Source organism: Hesperophylax consimilis, chromosome 5, assembly GCF_061612785.1.
Source record: "Hesperophylax consimilis isolate HC1 chromosome 5, BYU_Hcon_1.0, whole genome shotgun sequence".
Lineage (NCBI taxonomy): Eukaryota > Metazoa > Arthropoda > Insecta > Trichoptera > Limnephilidae > Hesperophylax > Hesperophylax consimilis.
This window is the reverse complement of record NC_142840.1, coordinates 8,191,519-8,213,420: the sequence shown is the minus strand read 5'-3', so window position 1 is coordinate 8,213,420 and position 21,902 is coordinate 8,191,519.

Here is a 21,902-nt window from a genome sequence, read left to right as displayed (position 1 = left end):
TTTCCTCCAATTTACCTCCAATGCTCCCAACGCTCTAGATAAAACTACCAAACCAGTCTACAAGTACCGCTTAAATCATTTTCAACAAAATGAACACGTTTTGACGAAATATTAGTACGCAATAGCGCCTCTAATTTATAGTTCTATGGTACTAACTACCTATTATTATATATATATATATATATATATATTTTTTTTTTAAAATTATATTTATTTATTATATAAGTACATTTTTGTTTATTTGTTACAATATATGATCAAATATTTAAAGACTCCTCTTCCATAGAAGCATTAGCTTGTGGTTGGAAGAGGAGTGTACATTGTTTTATTACAATAAGTAAGTAATTAAAAATAAAATAAAATTAAAAATAAAATAATTGTTTTCTTTTTTTATCTTGTATCATTATTTTACGATGTAGGAAAATACCATTAAATATGTTTTGATTTTATCTTATTTATGTGAATATTTTCAATTTGTTTTACAAGGTTTTCTTTTTCTTTTGATTCCACTATCAATTATTGTGTTTTTCGTTGATTATTTACATTTTTTGTATTCCATTTTATAATAACATATCTTATGCGGAAACGTCACTGGTTTCAGCAATCCAGTAAACATATATTTGCAGTTCAGTATACATAAGTATGTATACTAAACTGCTTGTTTCCCAAATAAAGAAAAAAAAATACTAAATATCAGACAATGATAATTTATAGTTGCTGTGGTAATGTTCTACATCCACTGCTCGTAAATAATAATGAAAGTGAAATATTATGTAGGTATGAATAAGTTTATAAGTAAAAACTTACAGCTCTCTGACATAACCCACACTAAACAAATATTAATAAGGGCTCTGACGTTTCATCTCTCAGGATTCGTTATACCAGACCTAAATTATTATTGACCTCTCACGGATCCCATATATACTTCAGAATTCATTCTGTAACAGTCTAAGCAGTACAATATTCGATTAATTATTCTGAAGTTTAACGGCTCCAACAACACTTGCTCAAACATGTACGTATTTAAATTGTATTTAATATCACGTACGTAGGTAATACAAAAAGCAGTCGCGGAAATTTTTTACCAAAATGAAAAATGCCTGGAAGATAAAATAGCATATAGATCCAACTCGTTGAGTTTTCCAATGGTAACATTACAAAGCATCAGCATATCGGCAGCACAAGCGCTCATTTCAAGTGCCCCTGCATCTGAGACGAGTCTAAATTATTATCACAGACTGAGGAGCATTCACTTTATTCTTTATCAACTGCAAATTTCTCCAGCCACTAAAACATAAACATCCATCATAAAGGATGAAAAACAAATAATGCAAAAATATTTCTTTTTCACGAGAGCTAATTTCTGATCTGTAATGCTGCAAGTTTAACCCTTTCAACAACGCACTTTGGTTTCCAGATATAGACTTATTATTTTATGCTTGATAACACCTCAAATAAATATTTTAAAATGTTTGGTGTGTGAATACTTTTTTTTTCCTTACTGAATTTGATTTTAGTAATTTTTAGGCTTCAAAGGGTTATTTTTTACTTTGAAGAAAAACCTACCACAATTATGATTTAAGATTTTCACGGCCAAAAGTATGTTTGTTATTTGTTTTTAGGGTATTATGCCGTGTTGCGCTAACTCCTTCTTTAGCCAACGTTTCGGACAGCATTGCAGTGTCCATCATCAGGGCAGATGTGTTATTTTAAATAACACATCTGCCCTGATGATGGACACTGCAATGCTGTCCGAAACGTTGGCTAAAGAAGGAGTTAGCGCAACACGGCATAATACCCCAAAAACAAATAACAAAAAAAAACCTACCACAATTGTTTAAATTATAAAAAGATTGATTTACAATGTAACATGAATTCATGTGGCATATAACATTAAAAAATGTAAGTAATAATGGATCCCAGTATTCCCAGTCCAAACAAAACGGCCGAAACTATATCTGTTATGATATTTAGAACCGTATTTGTCCCTGGAATAAAGATTAAAACCTACCAGAACGAAATGGGCGCCTTGGGGAATATCCTTCACAAATAAAGAAAAAAATTACTAAATATCAGATAATTTATAGTTGCTGTGGTAATGTTCTACATCCACTGCTTGTAGATAATAATGAAAGTGAAATAAAATACGGGCGATTTATTTCACAAAATCAAGAGACATTAATTTTTTTCTTCAAGTTCCTGAGGAAGAACTCTTGTATCGAAAGGGTTAATACAATTCCCACAGATGCAAATTTGGCGTGGCACTCAGTAAAAAAGAAACAATAAAATCATAAAGTATGAAAAGCAATTTTTTAAAATAAATAACACCTTTTTACAAGAAACCATGTTTCTGATTTGCAATTGCAATGCTTTGAGTACAATAATAATTACTGAGTTGAGTATAAATAATACTGTTCAAAGGGTAAAAACAATATGAAATATGGGCATTTTACAGCTGTCTCACACTCCACAGTCTCTGGAACACGTGTTATGGTAAATGTCTGGACGTTTATACTTGTACCTACGCTGTAACACGTACACCAACTGCCTTATTATTTGAGATCTCGTCTTATGTTTGCTCCTTGTTGGTCTATTTGTTCTCGTTTCAACTCCGGCGTCGAACATGCTTCTGAGGGAGCACTTCACTTACTTGCTTTAATATTTACTACATTACTTCTTGATCTCGGTAAACAAACATATTATTATTAGTGAGTGATTATAGCGATCATCGAATCAAATGGAAACATCCTTATGGTATTATAAGTTGTTTGGTAATTTTATTTACTACTTCTTATGATTTATACCTACGTGATTATTAGTAGTATAAGTAATAAGAATGTTGTTTTAAAATTCCTAGAAGTATGATATCTATTGATTTGGTAAGTTTGTTTTTAGCTACACATTGTAACTGACGAAACTTGTTAAGTCAAATTTGTCACAATTTATTATCAGGAATTAGTCACTGATTTTCAAAATTAATGTTCCAAAACCTTCTAGTAGCTACCGCTACAGTTTCAATAGTATATTTTTGTAATAGGTACGTATACAAAATTTACGTTATACGTATTAGTGGTAATAGATATTAAGTTTTAAAATAACGTCAAGCCTCTTGAGGTGAATTCTTGCTGAAACGAAGCTATATCAATCGTCCCGTAACAATAGGGAATTTGAGTATTTAAAAAAATATATTATATCAAAATCCAATTAAAATTAATTCCAAGTGTGAATATTTTTTAGACGTTATCCGTGCGCTGAACACCCTGTGGTTAGTACATTTTATATGGAGATTTTTTAAATTCTTTAGTAAGGAATTCCAGTACATTTTTTTATCAATTCTTACTGTCTAACTAAATCAAGGGTGTTAAAAAATATATTCAATATCAAAATTTCATCCTGACATTAATTGTTTACGTTAGAATTTGTGATTCTCGCCAAGAAATTTTCTTATTGGATTTACATCATTCGAAATCTGTCTTATACCGACGGACGAATCCCATTTAGTAAAGTGCATTCTGATCAAAACCTTGTACTGTATTACCGGCTAGCATAAAATTTGCTGTTCCTTTCCTAAGCACGCTCATTAAATGTCCTAAATCCTGTATCTAAATTTCGCTAATATTAACTAATTGTTGTTAATGTTAATTAAGTATTAATCTCAAGTGACCTATCAGGTAGATATAGTTTAAAATAACTTAAATCATTGTAGAAATGTGTTATATATTTGTACAGCGCCCTTGAGATGATTTTGCACAAAAACGGCGCTATGCAAATGATTCAAATGTTATTATATTATTATGATTAAAAACTCTCCATAAAAAGCGCGTATACTGAAGTCTACACGGTATTATCGATGTACCTACATGTAGTACGGCGGGTTCTCGCCAGCGGAGTTATTGTCATTGATTTTACGTAAATTTGAATTGAGATTTTTACTTAATCATTTTTACAAAAACGTTAAATTGGCATATAGGTGATTTTAGGCGCGGTCGCGCTAGTTGTTTGAGTTGCATTATATTATGGAATAGCTTCAATTTTACCACTTTCAATTCAACAAAACTTTCTAAAAACGATTTATTAATTCTGAGAGTAAAAATATATAAGTATATTCAGAATCGGTGTTTTTTGATCTACATGAATATATTTTTTAAAAGTCTAAATATTTTTTACTCAAATTCCTTTTTATGATAAGTCCACATTCACCAAGAAACACCAATTCCACATTCCGTAAAAAAATATAGGTACTTCTATTAAGTTATACCTATGGTGGGATGTATAAGTTATATATCGTTATGTAACAAATACCTGATGATAACTGTACATTCTAACGCAGCATCACGATCATTTAGCAAACGCATTGTACTTAGATATAGTTTTGTATTGTTAGTTGATAATATCTTTTTTTCTAGTCCGTTTTTAGTAATACGATAGAGCATTGTAGAAATATGTTATATAAACGACGCAACACAAATCATTCAAAAAGTATTATTATTATGCATGATAGAAGAGAATGTAAGAAACGATCAATAAATGTGAATGAGACAAGGAGTAGGTGCCAAGGCCGAGTTGTGTGGCGGTCCGTCCTCTCTGCCTACTCCTGCGAGGAAACGGCGTGATGGTTAGTTAGGTAGTTAGTTATTATGGAAGCGACTTGGTATATGATAGAAGGAATTATAAAAACAGGACATCTGTTCAGCTACAATGGTTGGCGCCCCTAATTGGGATTTTGACAAATCTGTGAAAAACGATCCCCAAAAGTGTTGTTTTAAACACAAAAGTCTCAACTTAATTGCCCAAATTTGACACTCAATAAACTTCCGGCTCACTAAACCTTTACTAATTATAATCTTTCCAGGAAACTAAATGCGAAAGCCAGTTCAAATGTTTTAATCTCTGTCAAAGAAATCGATATACGAAATGGTTTGCAATTTGTAAAGTAAAATGTCCTTCTTTACTGTCTTGTAGAACCCAAAAATGTCAATGTTGGATGTGTTCCCATTTTTTTGTTTGGTTTTTTTTTCGTCCGCAGGACATCTTCCGCGAAACTTCTAGAGCGACCCTAATCTCAGAAAATAAAATATCGGGTTACCCCCAAAACATGCCCCTCTTTTTCTTAACAAATATTCCGAGTGCGTCATTCTCGTGGTTGTTTTTTTAACTGCAACGGAGTGCCGCTACCTGTCTTAACTTCTGCGGATTATTTGGAGAGAACCTGGCTTTGTGATGGATTATTTGGAGAGAGCCTGGCTCTGTTAGAGATCTAATATTTTCAACATGACTTAACTGCTTTGAGATATTTACAAGATTATTTATTTGCTGGAAATATTACAAGAGTAAAATATTCTACATTTGGTTTGAGTATTGAAATTCATAATTTAATTCGTTATAAAAAATGTTTTTCCAAGCATTTGTCCCGTAATATTGAACATTCTTAAAATCTAAAACAACTGCTCGCAACCGTCTGGAGCCAGCGAGGATATAGTATCTCCAATTGAGGTATGTTGTGAGGCTGAACTGAGTTGGGGGAGAAGATGAGGAAGAGGAAGGTTGGAAAGTATCTGACTATTCAGATCCGTTCACCAAACACAGCCAAAGCCATTACAAGGACTTTTCAATTCTGAATGGTGATCGATACTGAAAGTATCTTCCACTCTGAAACATGCCGCAAATATCCTATATATTATTTTGAATAAGTAAATTGTGAAAAAACACAAATTATTCAAATAAAATTTACTTGCGCACGCCGGGCTTTGAACCCGTGACCTTCAGCTTGCTAGTCAAGAGCCTTACGCCTTGACCACGGAGTAGGTTATTTATTATACATTGCATTTTTAATACTATTTAAAAAGAGTTAAAAATAATTTTCTTTGTTTGTAGGAGATATTTAAAAAAAATCCTACTTATAGGAAAACACAAGTTGATGACCTCCAGTGCGGACTGGTAAGATTCTTACCTTCAGGTCCAAATTTTTGTTTTAAATAAACAAATCCAAACTGATACCTATATATTTGTATATACACATCTACACCTATATGTACACACATATCTACACGTGTAACCCGCTAAAATAATGTTATATAAGCAAGGTGCTGCGAGTCTGTTGAAGGAAGTGTGGAAAAAACATAACGAATAGGTACTATTTATCTAAGCAGCAAGTAAAAGAATTCTGATACATCATCAAAACCATCTTGAGGTATGCACTTTATGCAGTGGCTTAGATATTCATGACGAGACGAGATAAGAGCTTTAGAGCTAAAAGCTCCATCGATTGGCAGCTGCTACCGTCTATCCTCCATCTAAACCACTGTGGTAATAATTGTCATCCTATACTGTTCCTGAACAATGCTTTACTTAAAGAGTCCATTGTTGCCACTAAGTGTCAAATTGATTTCAGATAACATCGTAGGTAGTAGCAGCCACGAAAAAATCGCCTCGTCACGATTTTTTTTACTGATACTGGTTTCCGTGTTGTTTATTTAAGTCCGGTAAGTTGGTATGGGAACAGTACTTGTTAACAATTGGTTACTTAATTATTATTTAAATAGAGCCGGTCTTGCTGTCGAAATGATGGTATTACCTTTTGTGTTACAAAATAAATACTTATATATACGTCGTTCTGGTAGATTTGAAGTTCCGATTATTTTGACAAGGATCATGCTGCAAAAACACACATTGTGGGATTACTAGGAATTATTTGGTAAAATTAGTAGGAACTAGCGATGGGTAATAACTCATTTTATTAAGATCTGGAGCCAAAGAGTCAAAGAGTCGACTCCATTGAACGGGAGCCGTGAGCTCAGAGCGTATGAGCAATGAGAATACTGTGCTCGCTCGATACGGCTCCCCCGGTACGGCTCCCCGCTACACGGCTCCCCGATGCGGCTCCCAGCTTCCAGCACAAGCGTATGAATGATCGTATGAGTCTTTGTACTTGGTACCACGAGAATAATAAAATTCCAGGTAATTAGTAGGTGTAGATACATATATCTCCAAGTCTAGATTTCGGACTGTCAGACGCCGTTCACGTCTGTTTCAATAACAATTAATACTCGGATAATGTTAATTACGCTATTTTTTATAAAATATCTCCTGTGGAACGGTTTACCGGAGACGTACGAATACAGCTCAACATAAAGTGCTAGCTCAATTATGAGCCTCCTTCATTAACAACTCATTGCTATTATGTACTTACTGCTGCAATAGACTAAATTACATTATTATTGAATTTTCAATACTTAAAACCTGCCATGCCTCCGAGAGCTTCAGTGTCGTCTCTCCTTTAGTTCATAATTAGTTTATGATAAAGCGATAGATATTTTAAAAAACTCACAGAACTATTTTCTTCTAGTGGCCATCTAATTTAGGAGGTTGAATTTCATCGGGCCTTTTAAAAAATTACTTAAGGCAACTATAATTGATTTTCATTTGCATACTCAGCAATTTCAAAATTTCAAAATACAAATTAATTAATTTTATTATTTTTGTATAATTTTGTTACTTTATTTATTTTTTAACATGAAAAGTGTAATAGGGTGTATGTGAATTTTTCGTTGAATACAATATTAAACGATTAAATTTTAAAATTTAAGGTTTTACTCATTAGGTTATTCGGAAAATAAAAATATACAAATTATGTACATATTATGACACAGATAAGCTAGTATAAAGTTTTTTTTAAAATTGATAAATTACTGACATTAAGTCCCTGTAATCGGAATTTCCACGGATTTATAACCTATTTTTATTCTAACTCTTGAAAAAAAATACATGTTGTTTTTTAATATAATATCTACACATTATTCCAAAAATGCTACTTTACAAAGATTCAATCGTTGATTCTACTTCAAATCATAATTCATAGAACTAATTCAAAATTCCAGACAGTTCGGCGCCACAGAGCCTGAGAAAGCGGCTTTCATATTTCGAACTGCATTTTTGCCCGTATGATTGAAGATTTTTCCATAAGTGCTATTTTATTGAGATTTTGTGATTAATTCCACTTCTGACCATAACTCTCAGAAGGTATCAAAAATTTAATTCCGTTCGGCGACAAAACGACAGAAAACGTTCTTCAAACGGCTTTCAAAGTTCGAATCTAATCTTGCAATTTATGTCGGTAAAAATGAAGATTTTAGAAATGTTATCATTGATTCTTCTTCTGACTATAACATCTAACAGGTATCTAAAATTTCACTCCGTTCGGCGACAAAAAGCCCGAGGAAATGGCTTTCAAAGTTCGAACCCTAGCCTTGCAATTGTGCCCGTAAAAATGAAGATTTTTCCACAAATGCTACTTTACTAAGATTTTATGATCGATTCCGCTTCAATCATAATTTTTAAAACATATTCAAATTTTCAGTACATTCGGCGCCAAATGTCTGAGAAAAGAGCTTTCAAAGTGCGATTCCAGGTCCCAGGTCCAGATTTTATCAAATATTTTCACAATTTACTGTTAATTATTATGGTTTTTTTTTAAATATATTTGAGCGCTCCCTCTTATTTACATATCTTATTCTTTTTAACCCCTACTAAAGAGTCTTAAATCAAGTAACCTAAATTAGCATTAGTAGATTGTTTATCTTGATGATAATCTTTGGATTTAATGCTCCAATGCACTATGCACCTCCAAATAATAACAGGTACCGAATTTCTATATAAACAATCACAAATCATCGTGCCTATAAAAAACGAGGAGATAATGAAACCCGTCAGAAACAAAGGATCCTGCTGGGGACTACTGTATCGAATATTATAATGGTATAAAAAGCGAATAGAGCGCGCTCACTCATCCCAGAAACCGCATGATATTTCCTTTCTTCCACAGCCGAGTAAGCACGCCACAGGTGGGAGGGTTTGCCTGGTTACTGGTTACTAGTCACTGGTTACCTCACTCCTTGGGTTACTCCTTGATCAAAGTCTTTGGTCCTGTATGTGCTTCTCCCATTTAATGACTATCATTATTTAAATTTTGGTTTGAGGTAGGTAATTGATATTATGTGTAATGTGTAAGATATTTGAACATTTGGTTTTATTTAAGGAGGAGGCTTAAAAAAACACAAGTATACTTTTTAATGTACTTACCAATAGAAACTAAATCCTCGATGCGCACATGTTTAATATGTACAATTTGAATGATGTATAAGGATTAGAGATAAACTGAAATAAGGATTAAGGAATGACGCTTATTGGGTTTAAAATTTGGAGAATGGACTGTTATTATTTATATAAACTGTAACTAACACTTCGATTTATAACTAATGACTTACTTTGCACCATAGATTTATTGTTGTGACTTACAACTCAGGTTTGTAATCAGTGACTAAAACTAATACATATTTTAGACCAAGTCTTAAATAATACTGCTATTGGTTTTCAGGGTCATGTCGTGATGATTAGTTAGTTATCCCCGAAGGAGTGAAACAGAAAAAAACTCAGAAAAAAAAACAATAAAAACGACATAGAAAACTAATAAAACAGAAATGAATAACTTTAGTCCACCTCAGCACAGGTCACCATAGTGAGGAGGAGTAAGAAATACAATTTACTAAACATATATTTAATATCATATTTTGTATGTACAGTGTTTAAACAGTCGTTTAGTAATAAAAGAAATATAAAAAATAAATATTATATTATATTTTCGTATAATAATAGAGACTAGCAGTTAAAAAGGGTTTTTTGCTGCTAAGCCTTGCGGGCGGCACTTGGTTGGGCTTCGCCCAGTTTAAGTGATACTAACAACAGTTACATTTAATAGGTAAAAGTTATGTAATTCACAGAGAGAGGGTGAGTATATATTGTAAATAGATTATTACAATATAGCGCCCCTGAGGTGATATCTCACAAAAGCGGCGCTATACAAATTGTCCAATAAATAAATAAATTTTATTGCGTACATATGCATTGATATACAACGGAAATAATAAACAATGAACGGTTCATGAACGAAGTTCACCTCATCAGGAGTAAGTATACTCTGAAGTCAAAAATTAAATATAGAGTTTATTAAAAAAAATGTTTAATTATATCTGCTATTATATTAAAATGTTTTCTAATTTCTAAAAATGTAAATTATTTATTTGCGATGCTTTATATCCTGTGTGAAGTACTTTAATACCTGAAAAATCAAATAGCATATAACATAACCATAAAATAATATATTCATAAAACAAAAGCATTTGATAACGGTTATTCTAATAAATTGATAGTTGAAATACTAAATAAACAAATTAAACATAATCTCTTCAAAGGGTATATTTACCCTGTTTCTAAAGATAGAAATAAACAACGGCGTAGAATTCTATTTGTGGATAACGATACTTCCAAAATTATAAATACAAACATTCCTGGTACTATTCAACCGGCGTTTTACACTAATAACAAAATTAAGAAATATATTCTTAATAATAAAGATAGCGATAATCAAACAAAAAATCGGGAGTTTATATACTCAATTGGGATGATTGTAATTCCTTTTACAAAGGTAGAACCAATAGAAACTTTGAAGTCATAACTAAAGAACATCTCGGAGCTCTAAATGGAAATAGTGAATCTGAGTTTGATCATTTTTGAATAATGATCACACTTTTGATAAAAATTCAGGTCTTAAAATACTTCACACAGGATATAAAGCATAGCTTATAAATAATTTTAAAATTTTAGAAAAAAGAAATTAATAAGCAAAAAAATATATAAACTCTCTTTTAAATATGTTCCCACTCAACTGGTCTTTCCCGTCTAACGATATTGTAATTCCTAATTCTGATAAACTCCGTCCACTCTTACCCCTCCCCCCCTCCTTCTATTTTTCTGTCCAATTGTAATCTATATTTAATTTTTGACTTCAATGTATACCTGATGAGGTGAACTTCGTTCATGAAACATGTAGAGGTTGTATGTAATTAAGTGATGTAAACAAAGTTATTTATGTTTTAATAAAATAAATAATGCCATCACAAAGTGATAAGCTTCCAGAATAAATCTTTTTATTAAACGCTTGTTAATGGTCAAGTAATTTTTCGTAACTATGCGTAATGTTAGCTGCATATTTAAATATTCGCGCCAGTAATTTGGTGGTCGAATTTTGCCTGCAGACCCCCTATTCGGGATTTACCCGAAACATAAAATTTGAATTCGACCAATCAGAGGGCCTAGATCGTCCAGACGCTAGCGTAATATTACTATCAGATAATATTTGGATGATTTTTATAGCATCGTTTTTGTGCAAAATCACCTCAAGGGCGCTGTACAAATATAATAATACTTTTATACAATGATATATGTTATTATTAACTACATACGGAGGTAATATACAGCACCATACTTACCTGGTAAGTCACTTAAGATTAACACTTAATTAAAATTAAATGTTAATCGTAAGTAATTAACTAATTATTTATTAGTGAAATTTAGGAAATAGGAATATTGGATATAATTGGACTTTCTCTCAGGAATGTTATATTTAATTTTAGGTTATGACAGCTTAAAAAGGTAAGTTTTTTAGTTTAGACCTGAATTCTGTTGAAATTTTTATGGATCTTAATTCTGGACGAAGTTTATTCCAAGTCTTCGGCCCAGATACTCCGCAAGCGCAATCACCAAACTTTGTATTTACTTGCGCTTAGGTTCCATCAGTCTGCCTACAGCTTTACAATGCAGGTTTCCGGCCCTTATGGGTTAAAAAGACAACAACCATCATAATAAACAATAATCATTAATTTGGGAGGTGGTCAATGGGTACCGCCGCCCCAGGAACCATACTCTGGGTTACCAACACCTCTGCCACAGGTCACCTGAAGTGGTTCGCTACGTTTGGTGACTTAGCAGGGGTGCCCGGGCTCATGGAGGGTTGTGCGTTCTGGATCACACTGATGAATGGGTCAGCCTACTTACTGCGGGGCGGGCCGGGCTGAGAGAGGCCGGTTGAGGGAGATCCAGTAAACCGGTTATCGCTGTCCGGGCCGCTGGATAGTACAGGGGCCCGACCCTTGGGCTCACGACCAAGGGTGGGCTGCCCCATCAGCCAGCGAAAAAACCCTGCTGCTGATGTTGTGCCGGTTCGTGACCGGTGAGGACCCAGCATCCAGCGTTTGGGGCGCACTGGGCGACCTCCACAGCCGGACTCTCCTGCTCATTGCCTGGAACCGCAGTCAGAAGAACATACCTTACATTTGGTGTATCCAGTTGCTCCACTCTCCAACTCCCCACCCAACCTTTTTAACCTAATCCTTCCCAACCCATCCTAAATCCCACAAACAAATAAAACAAACTTAAAAACTATGAATTCACAACCAATTAATATAAACTCAGCGACAGCGAACAGTAGGAGTCCTCAGTGTGGACCGAGGATGAAGGTGAATTTCGCTAACATTCGCGGTCTGCACACCAACCTAACTCCCATCCACCACCACCTTCTCTCACAAAATCCCCATCTCCTCTTCCTTACGGAAACACAGATTGCTGAGCCCCCAGATACCTCCTATCTGAACTGCCCAGGATATCATCTGGAAAGCCTTTTCAGGCCAAAAGGAGGTGTCTGCCTTTACAGCCGTGCTGACATCAGCTGCGCTCGTCTCGCAAATATCGAGAGCGCAAAACACGAAGTGTTATGGCTAAGCGTGGATCTCACCGGTATGATGAGAATTTATGCGTGCCTATATCGCTCACCAAACCTTGCCGAATCAGACACTGTTGAGTTGTTTAAATACTTGAGTGACACTGTAGATATTCTCTTGCCCCGTTACCCATCGGCCGAGTTTGTAATCCTGGGGGACTTCAATGTTCATAATGAACAATGGCTGAAGTTCTCGGGCCCAACAAACTCTGCCGGTAGATCAGCGGAATCCTTTGCTCTTATCCATGGACTAAGCCAACTAGTAGAATCTCCGACCTGAATACCAGACATCCCATCACATCGAGCCAACCTACTCGATTTTTTTCTCACTAGTGAGCCACTCGGGTACAGAGTGGAGGTGACAACGCCCTTAGGATCCTCTGACCACTGCCTGATTACCACCTCTGTCCCATCCTCCATGAACCGTCAACCCGACAAACATGTAAAGAGGAAGGTATGGCACTACAGGGCAGCGAAATGGGACGGCATGCGGTCTTTCTTCGGCGCCTTTCCTTGGAGTACTGTATGCTTTAGCTCCGAGGACCCATCAATTTGTGCACGTGAGGTAGGAGAAGTAATCACATCAGCAATGGATTGCTACATTCCCTTCTCCGTCAAATCCTCTGGAGCGGGCACAAAACCGTGGATTGACCATCGCTGTGCTGAAGCTGTCAGACTCAAAAATACGGCTTTTAATGCACTCCGGAAGATTAGCTCCATGAATAACCTTTCGGAATACCGAAAACGGGCAAGGGAATGTAAAAGAGTTCTAAATAGAGCTAAGAGCGATCACGACCAGAGAATTGCGAAAAAGCTGGCTGACTGCCCCACTGGTAGCCGTGCTTTCTGGTCACTCGCTAGCTCGATCGGAAGAAATTTCTGCAGAACCACTTTCCCACCTCTGACCAAGCCTGATGGTCGGCTGGCTAACTTGGCCCGTGAGAAAGCTGAATTATTAGGCAAAATTTTCGCGGAAAACTCAACTCTTCAAGATAACGGAGAGACTCCCCCTTCCATTCCGCACTGCGGTTTTCAAATGGAGGAACCGAAGATCCGGAACAGAGAGGTTCTCCGAGTCTTGAACGAGCTGAAAGTCGACAAAGCCAGTGGGCCGGACGGAATACCTGCCTTGGTCCTCAAGAGGTGTTCTGCAGAAATGACTCCAGTGCTCGCGAAATTATTTAGGCTCTCTCTCAAAGGTGGAAAGGTGCCAGATCTTTGGAAAAAGGCAATCGTCGACCCAATCCCAAAAAAGGGGGACCGCTCCGACCCTTCTAACTACCGCCCCATAGCCATCACTTCCATACTCTCGAAGGTATTAGAAAGGGTGGTTAACAACAAATTGCTCACATATCTCGAGAATAACAATATCCTAAGCGATCGGCAATATGGATTTCGTCGAAACCGATCGTGTGGCAATCTACTCGGATATGTAACGCATATTTGGGGGCGGTACATGGAACGTTTTGGTGAAACCCAAACCGTTGGGTTGGATATCTCCAAAGCCTTTGACAGAGTCTGGCACCGGGCGCTTATCGGGAAGTTACCATCGTATGGGATCCACCCAACCCTGCATAGTTGGATTGCGGACTTTCTGAGGGGAAGAACAATTCAAACCGTGGTTGACGGCTCTTCTTCCTCACCGCACCAAATCAATGCGGGGGTGCCACAAGGATCTGTGCTGTCTCCGACGCTGTTTTTATTGCACATCAATGATCTCGTTGAATGTGCACCAATTCACTGCTACGCTGATGACAGCACCGTTCACGAGGGTTATCTTTTTGACAGGCCCCCTTCCACCTATGATGTCCGAACAGCTCGGGAAGTTTTGTAGCAAAAAATTGACCACCACCTAGAGATGGTTCGTGCCTGGGGTAAGGCCAACTTGGTCAGTTTCAACGTTTCAAAAACCCAAGCGTGTCTGATTTCGGCAAAGAGGGAGATCAATGACTGTCTGGTGCAATTTGATGGGAGCGCTCTCCCCAATAAAGACTCCATTGAAATGCTTGGAGTTACTATATCAGACCAGTTCAAGTATCGGGGATCCATAGAAGCCCGAGTAAATCAGGCCTCCAAAAAGTTGGGCGTCTTGTACAGGGCTAGGAGATTCTTCAACAGTGACCAGCTGCTGACCCTGTACAAGTCTCAAGTCCGCCCAACTGTTGAATTTGGGAGCCACCTTTGGGCTGGTGCCCCAAAATACTTGATAAACCTGCTTGAATCTGTGCAAAGGAGAGCGATCCGTCTGATTGACAATCCGTTGTTAACAGACCGATTGCCTTCTCTAATGCATAGACGATATGTAGGCATGCTGTGTCTGTTCTACAGGTATTTCAATGGAGCCTGCTCCAAGGAGCTAGCAGCATTGATTCCTGATGCACCGGTGCACGTGCGCGAAACTCGACGGACACGAACTGAACACCCGTTCACGGTTGACGTTGGCTTCATGAGAACGGGCCGTTTTTACGACTCGTTTTTGTGTAAGTCGGCTCGTATGTTGAACGAGCTACCGGCATCTGTTTTTCCTCTCTCCTATAATCCGAGCCTCTTCAAGGCCCGCATTAACAAATCCCTTCCTACAGCCCCTACCTTACTCCGCCTCACAACGCCGCCCAACCGGGTGGTGACATAGTTCCCCTGTCTGTGCACTCCACAGGCAGGGACACTCTTGTGAGGTGTCACATAAAAAAAAAATAATAATAATAATAATTATTAAAGTTATTACACGTAGAAAAATGTTTATGCAACTAAGTATATAATAATTCCGCTATTGATTGGTTAAATTCATTATTTTGGTCCACGTTTACCCTTTCTCTAAATTAGTTCTAACTTTAAAACGAAATGTTAAAAGGATTCCTCATTGTAGTGATGATTTGATTGAATACCAAGAGAAAGAGTAATCTAAACAGTAGGCACCCTACACGTTTCAATGATGTAGGTAACATAAATGCATACCGCTAAAATCTTTGTTGTAACCTCTCCTTCTTTCTCGTAAACTATCCATATATCAGAAAGGGACATTAAAACTGAGCTTTCAGCGGCAGAATCATATGAAACTGACCAAAGGGTTGAGTTAATAGAGGTATACCTCTGATAAATCCATTTTATCTCCCTCTATCTCACATACGACTAGTGTATTAGAAAGAGGGGCTGCAATAGACTTCTTAGCGGTAGGACTATGTGATATATACGGCACAACAGATCCTCATTTTCCTTATCCTTATTAGAACTGAATCAAACAAAAGAAAACATTCAGGCTTCTGTACGAAATAAAAAACCAATAGTAAAAAGGTAATTTTATTTGACTTTGAGTTTGATGTGATAATCAGATTAATGATATGATATTTTTACAAGGTTCTCGATTTTAGAAGAATTTTCGATATTTAATACACATGGTCAGGCGCGAGGTCATTTCCTCCGAGATTTTGAATTCCGAATTGAATATTAAGAAGACGATTATTTCAAGGTTCTGATTTCTGAACATACGACGTTGAGATTATAATCAGAAATGAGATGCCTAATAAGTTCTTGGGACAAAGGGCACCTGCATTATTTTTGACATAGGTTACCTTGGAACTCTAGTTTTAAAACCGTTCAAATTGTGATCTGTTTAAAACAATACAATGTTTTTCAATCATAGTTGTTTCTAACCAGATTAATTCTCCCGAGTTTCAACACTGATTTTCATTTTGACAGAAAAAACTTGTTACTGACAAATTACCTATACCTACAATCATTTGACCATTCCTTACTCTACCTAGATAACTGTATTTTTAATTTGACTGTATAGATATTACTGAAAAATTACCCATACAGTCATTTGATCTTTCCTTACTCGACCTAGATAACTGTATTTTTAATTTGACTGTATAGATGTTACTGACAAATTACCTATACGGTCAATTGACCTTTCCTTACCCTACCTAGATAACTGTATTTGTAATTTGACTGTTTAGATGTTACTGACAAATTACCTAAATCCTTACTTATTCCTTACTCTACCTAGATAACTGTATTTTAAATTTGACCGTATAAGCGCCCCCGAGGTGATAACTCACAAAAGCGGCGCTTTAAAAATTGTCCAATATTATTATTATTATAGATGTTACTGACAAATTACCTATTCAGTCAATTGACTTTTCCTTTCTCTACCTAGTAAATGTATATTTTTTAAAATTTGGAAATTATAAAGCACCATTGCTCATTTATTTTTTTTATTTTTTTTATTTATTTATTTGTTAAGACATACACAGTACAATTAGATACAATAAGATATTTTTAGTTATTACATAGTTGTAGTACCTATTACGTATGTCCATAAAATATCATTACGTAATTTCGCCTGAGATTGTTATAAAAGGAAGGAAGTGTGTGGATAATAAAAAAAATAATAAATAATAAATGAATTGAAAACAAGAATTATAACTCATAATACTTATAATATTTGGATAATTTGTATAGCGTCTTTTTAGTGAAAAATCACTTCAAAAGAGCTGTACAAATATAAGTTAACATTTTTGGCTAAGGTTCTGACCTATTTTGAGTCCATATCTTAGTAACTATTAACTTTCAGCTAAGATTTATTAGTCCTTACAACTACGATTTGTGACTTGTACTTTAAAATTACAGACAAAAAAAAACAAATTTCATGACGTGAGAACTCACCTACAAAAGTTTTTAGAATTTCAGGAACACTATCCTATTTTTTTTTTACAGTTAAATGGATATTTCAAAACTTCTACCTGGTGATGAGTTATACAGTAAAAAAAATGCGCAGAAAAAAAATCCAGAAAGTAAATATTCTATCATAATTTGGTGATGCCAGAGCTCACCGATCTGGTATTTAACTGCTTTATTTAGTTAGAATTCTCCCTTTTAGTTGAACATAATATAGGTAATTCAATAATAAATATCTACAAAATTTACAGAACATAAAAATGAACAAAGCATTTAAAAGGAAGTAACATAATATAAAAAGTAAGAATAAAATATAGTTTAACGAATATAAATAAAGCACGTAAAAAATTAACGATAAGAACAAAATACAGGATAATTGAAATAGAACAAAAACAACGCTGTTTTTACAAATTAATTTTGTCAAATCAAATAATGAAATAAGTTCCTACGATAGTTTACTATAATACAGGTTAAATGAGACTAAATGCAAATTCAATTGCAAGTTTTTTTCCACAAAAAGCATCAGTCAAAATGCCAGCAACAAAATTAAGCAAAAACGTGGGAAACTGGCTTGCAAGTGAAGTCGGCAGCATGCGATCGTCGGGATTGAAATATTTCAAATATTTCAGGATCAAATTAGTGCCATCAAATCACCAGACCTCCTAATAAGCCTTAGATTATAATATTATGTTTTAAACTATCGGAGAAGTAATTCTATGTATAGTAGGATGGGCTGTCGAAGTGTTTTGTGGATAAAATACAAGTAAAGAAACATTTCTAAACTTTTGGCAGAAATATGTGTCCATGGCCAAATATCTCAAAGTTTTAACCACTTGAGTGGATTGGTTGTATGTAAGATATATGCATATATTTACCATTTTCTTTCATTTATACTATTATTCAATATTATTATGGAAGCAAATGAACTGCTTACTGCCAATAAATAATAATAATATTATTTGGATTATTTTTGTGAAAAATCACCTCAAGGGCGCTGTACAAATATTTTATATATTCTACAATGATTCACCAAGATTTCGCAGTTTATCCCATATTTTTAGGTTATATAAATTTTGCCATAATATACCAAAAATCGCTCGAGTGGTAGTAATCGTAATGGTAGTAGCTATTTTCAGTAATATTTTTTATTAAATCAAATTATCTTTCTAGCATCCTTTACAACTAACAAATATATTAAATATATCAGTATTTCTTCTTTCATTTTTTATTTTACTTTCAAAACATACCAGGAATTTAAAAATACATTCTATTCAATGTAACATTTCATGAAAAAAATATTAATTGCACAGTAATAAAGACACAATAATAGTAGGGATATTTAAATTGGACATAACCTGACTCAATGGGCGAACCTGTATCGAGGCAGATTTTAGATCAAAATTAATTAATTCACTGTCTTTGGAGACATTATTTACAACGCAAATTTTAAGCGTGACTTGCCTGTGATTAGTGTTTTTGAGAAGAACCGTATAAATATGTAAATAAACGACTAATTGGGACTCGGGACATCAAACCATTGAGAGGAGAATATTTTTTTCGTTGAAGTTTATTTCGTTTATCGACAAAAGCGTTATGTTGAATCTGAATATAAAAATTGGGATTATGGTCTTATTAGTCAAACGCATCTTTAGATACCCCTAAAATAGGAAATTAAAAAAAAACGTCTATATACTGAGGGGCCACCCTAATGCATAACAAGAGGTTGGTGTATCAAAATTAAAGGTGTTTTTCGTTTGGCAAGGTATTCGGGAGTAACAGACTTGAACAAAGTAGGTACCTATATAATATCTACCTCTTGGTCAGTAGTATAGACTGGACACACGTACGTATCTATATAACAGTTGGTGTGTTTTGTTTGTACCAAAACAGGTTTCTCGATGGAAGTTGTAAGGCATCTTCTTACTATGTGGGATTTTTAAAAGTTTTTCCTGTTCTTTTTTTTAAACATTACCGCTCCGTTTTTTCTCCTTATCGTGTTTAGTTCGGTTGGTACCTACACATAACTTCTGTATCTTGTTCCATTATTTGATACATACCGATTACTGTGTAAGTAAATTATTCCACATAAGTAAAACATTGATATTATTTTTAATAGTTGGGTATATTTATGAGGTTTCCCCATATTCGCATAATTCGCAGTTTGCGCGTTTTCCGAATGCATTGAAAAATAGCATAAAATAAATATAACTGGCCGGTCAGTGGCTGAGTTGGCATGGAGTTTGGGTCCCACCCAGGCGTCGCACATTGTCAGGTTATTAGCCCGGGAATGTTTGACTTTCTTTAGAATCTTGCAGAACTAGCGAAAATCGCACTGAAAAATAAGATAATAGAACGTTGAAACTTTGTTGTCGAACACTAAACAGTCTAAATGATTTTATTGTGAAATACCAGTGAATATATTACCCACGTGACATATTGTACATTATATCATAGAATATTAAAAATATGTTATAAGTTTTAAAACAGAATCTCTTCATTATATGAAAAAAAAAATTAAAACGAATGCGTCCAAAATGATAAACATTTATTTATATTATGCATCCATGTCTTAAAGCATTAAGTCCGTTGAGATGAACTCCGAAACAAGCTTGACGCTTTATAGGATCTGGTCAACCGTCCGATTATATTTTTATTCAACATATAATATAAAACATACTGATTTTTTTAAACCATATTTTACCATAGGACTCATTATTAAGGATTCCTGACTATCTAAAGGAAATTCATTAAGTTCTTAAGGTCTCCTGCTGTCTACCTGCAGTACCTTATGGATTTTACGAGGTTGTAGGGTTACACATAAGTTTAATCCTCTCAATCTTTGTAAAAAAATAAAACAATTGAACTGCATTGCGTAAACAAGGAAACATGAATTCCTTATTTTTGTTATTTGTTTTTGGGGTGTTATGCCGTGTTGCGCTAACTCCTTCTTTAGCCAAGGTTTCGGACAGCATTGCAGTGTCCATCATCAGGGCAGATGTGTTATTTAACATTATTATAACACATCTGCCCTGATGATGGACTCTGCAATGCTGTCCGAAACGTTGGCTAAATAAGGAGTTAGCGCAACACGGCATAATACCCCAAAAACAAATAACAAAAATACTTTTGGCCGTGAAAATCTTAAGTCATATATGAATTCCTTAATTTTTTAAGAATAATTTCACTGATAAATAGGTTTAGGATGAGAAGCATTCTAAAACTGAGATATTGAAAAAATAGAGAAGATCATATTGTTCGATTATAAAGATACTCCGAAATACAATATAAAAGGTAAATCTTCCAAAATCACATTAGAGAATAAAATTATCCTAATTTTTTTATAAAAAAGTTTAACTGTTTGCCAAAATTATTGAAAAACAATCAAATTAAGAGGTGTAGATTAAAGCATAAATTTCAAAATTAAGAAGCGCGTATTTATATTATTTAATAATGGAGATGGGTCATTCTACGGGCTGGGCGCTACCCGTCTTGCGGTTTTGTATTCCACGAATTTTGATGGAGAATGGATTGATGGACCTAATAAAAACGACTTTATATTCTCGACAAATCAATCAATTTTAGCACCTAACGGACTAAACTCTTAAGATACCAGGTGTAGTAATTGGCAATCTATTTCACATCAAAGATGACAGAAATTTATCCTGTTGGGCGTCTCTTTCTCTCTCCAGCATTCTTCACTCACGGGTTGATTTAGTCCCCTGTCTAATGACAATGGCAATAAACCTTAGTTTATAAAGATAATTAATATGGTTGCCGACCCACGCCGCTGGCCTTTTTCCATCACATCTCGAGCCGGGCCTTAATTGGACACTTTTTTACATCCGGTGACCAAGTACAAGGAATGCTGTCGGATGCTGACGATACTCACACCTGCAAGACGCACACACACAGACACAAACAAGATACACACTTCTGCTCACATACAGATGCATTGTGAGAAATAAACCTCATCTCAAACAAGCTATATGTATTTTTCATCTCACATACATTCGTGACTAAACCTGTTCGCCACAAATGAGATGGCGTTATCCCAAACCTCTTCCGTACCCTTTTGAGAAGAATGTTACGGTCAAATGAACTTCGGACGCTTTTTTTTAACGATTCTAAATAATTTTACGGCCGTGTTTCTGCCTCTTGAAACTGTGGATGCGGGACGTAAAGTTTTGTCAACAACGATATGACGAAAGCGAAGACCCGCAAAATTAAAAGGTATTTATTTCCATACATTTAACATGTTTTAATATATTCGTTACAAAACAAACAAACAGAAAAAATGTAGCATGAAACGATTATGCAGGTCTCAGACATTACAACGAGTTGACTATGTGTAAAGAAAACGAAATGACAGGGCATCGGAAAGGTGGAAGAGGTTGACTTCGGACGAATGACTTGAACCTGGACTTGGTAAAGAATATTTCTGGAGGATGCCAAATCCCACCCGGGATGTGCCGTCGCGCCGTAATAATGATGAGGTTTGAATTCCTTTTACTTCCGTTTATAAAAGTTGTGATGAGAACCCCGCCCTTTGGATCACTAGTCCACAAACAAAATAATGACGATATCAACTGAGATTCCCCAGTTGTCAAGATTCGTG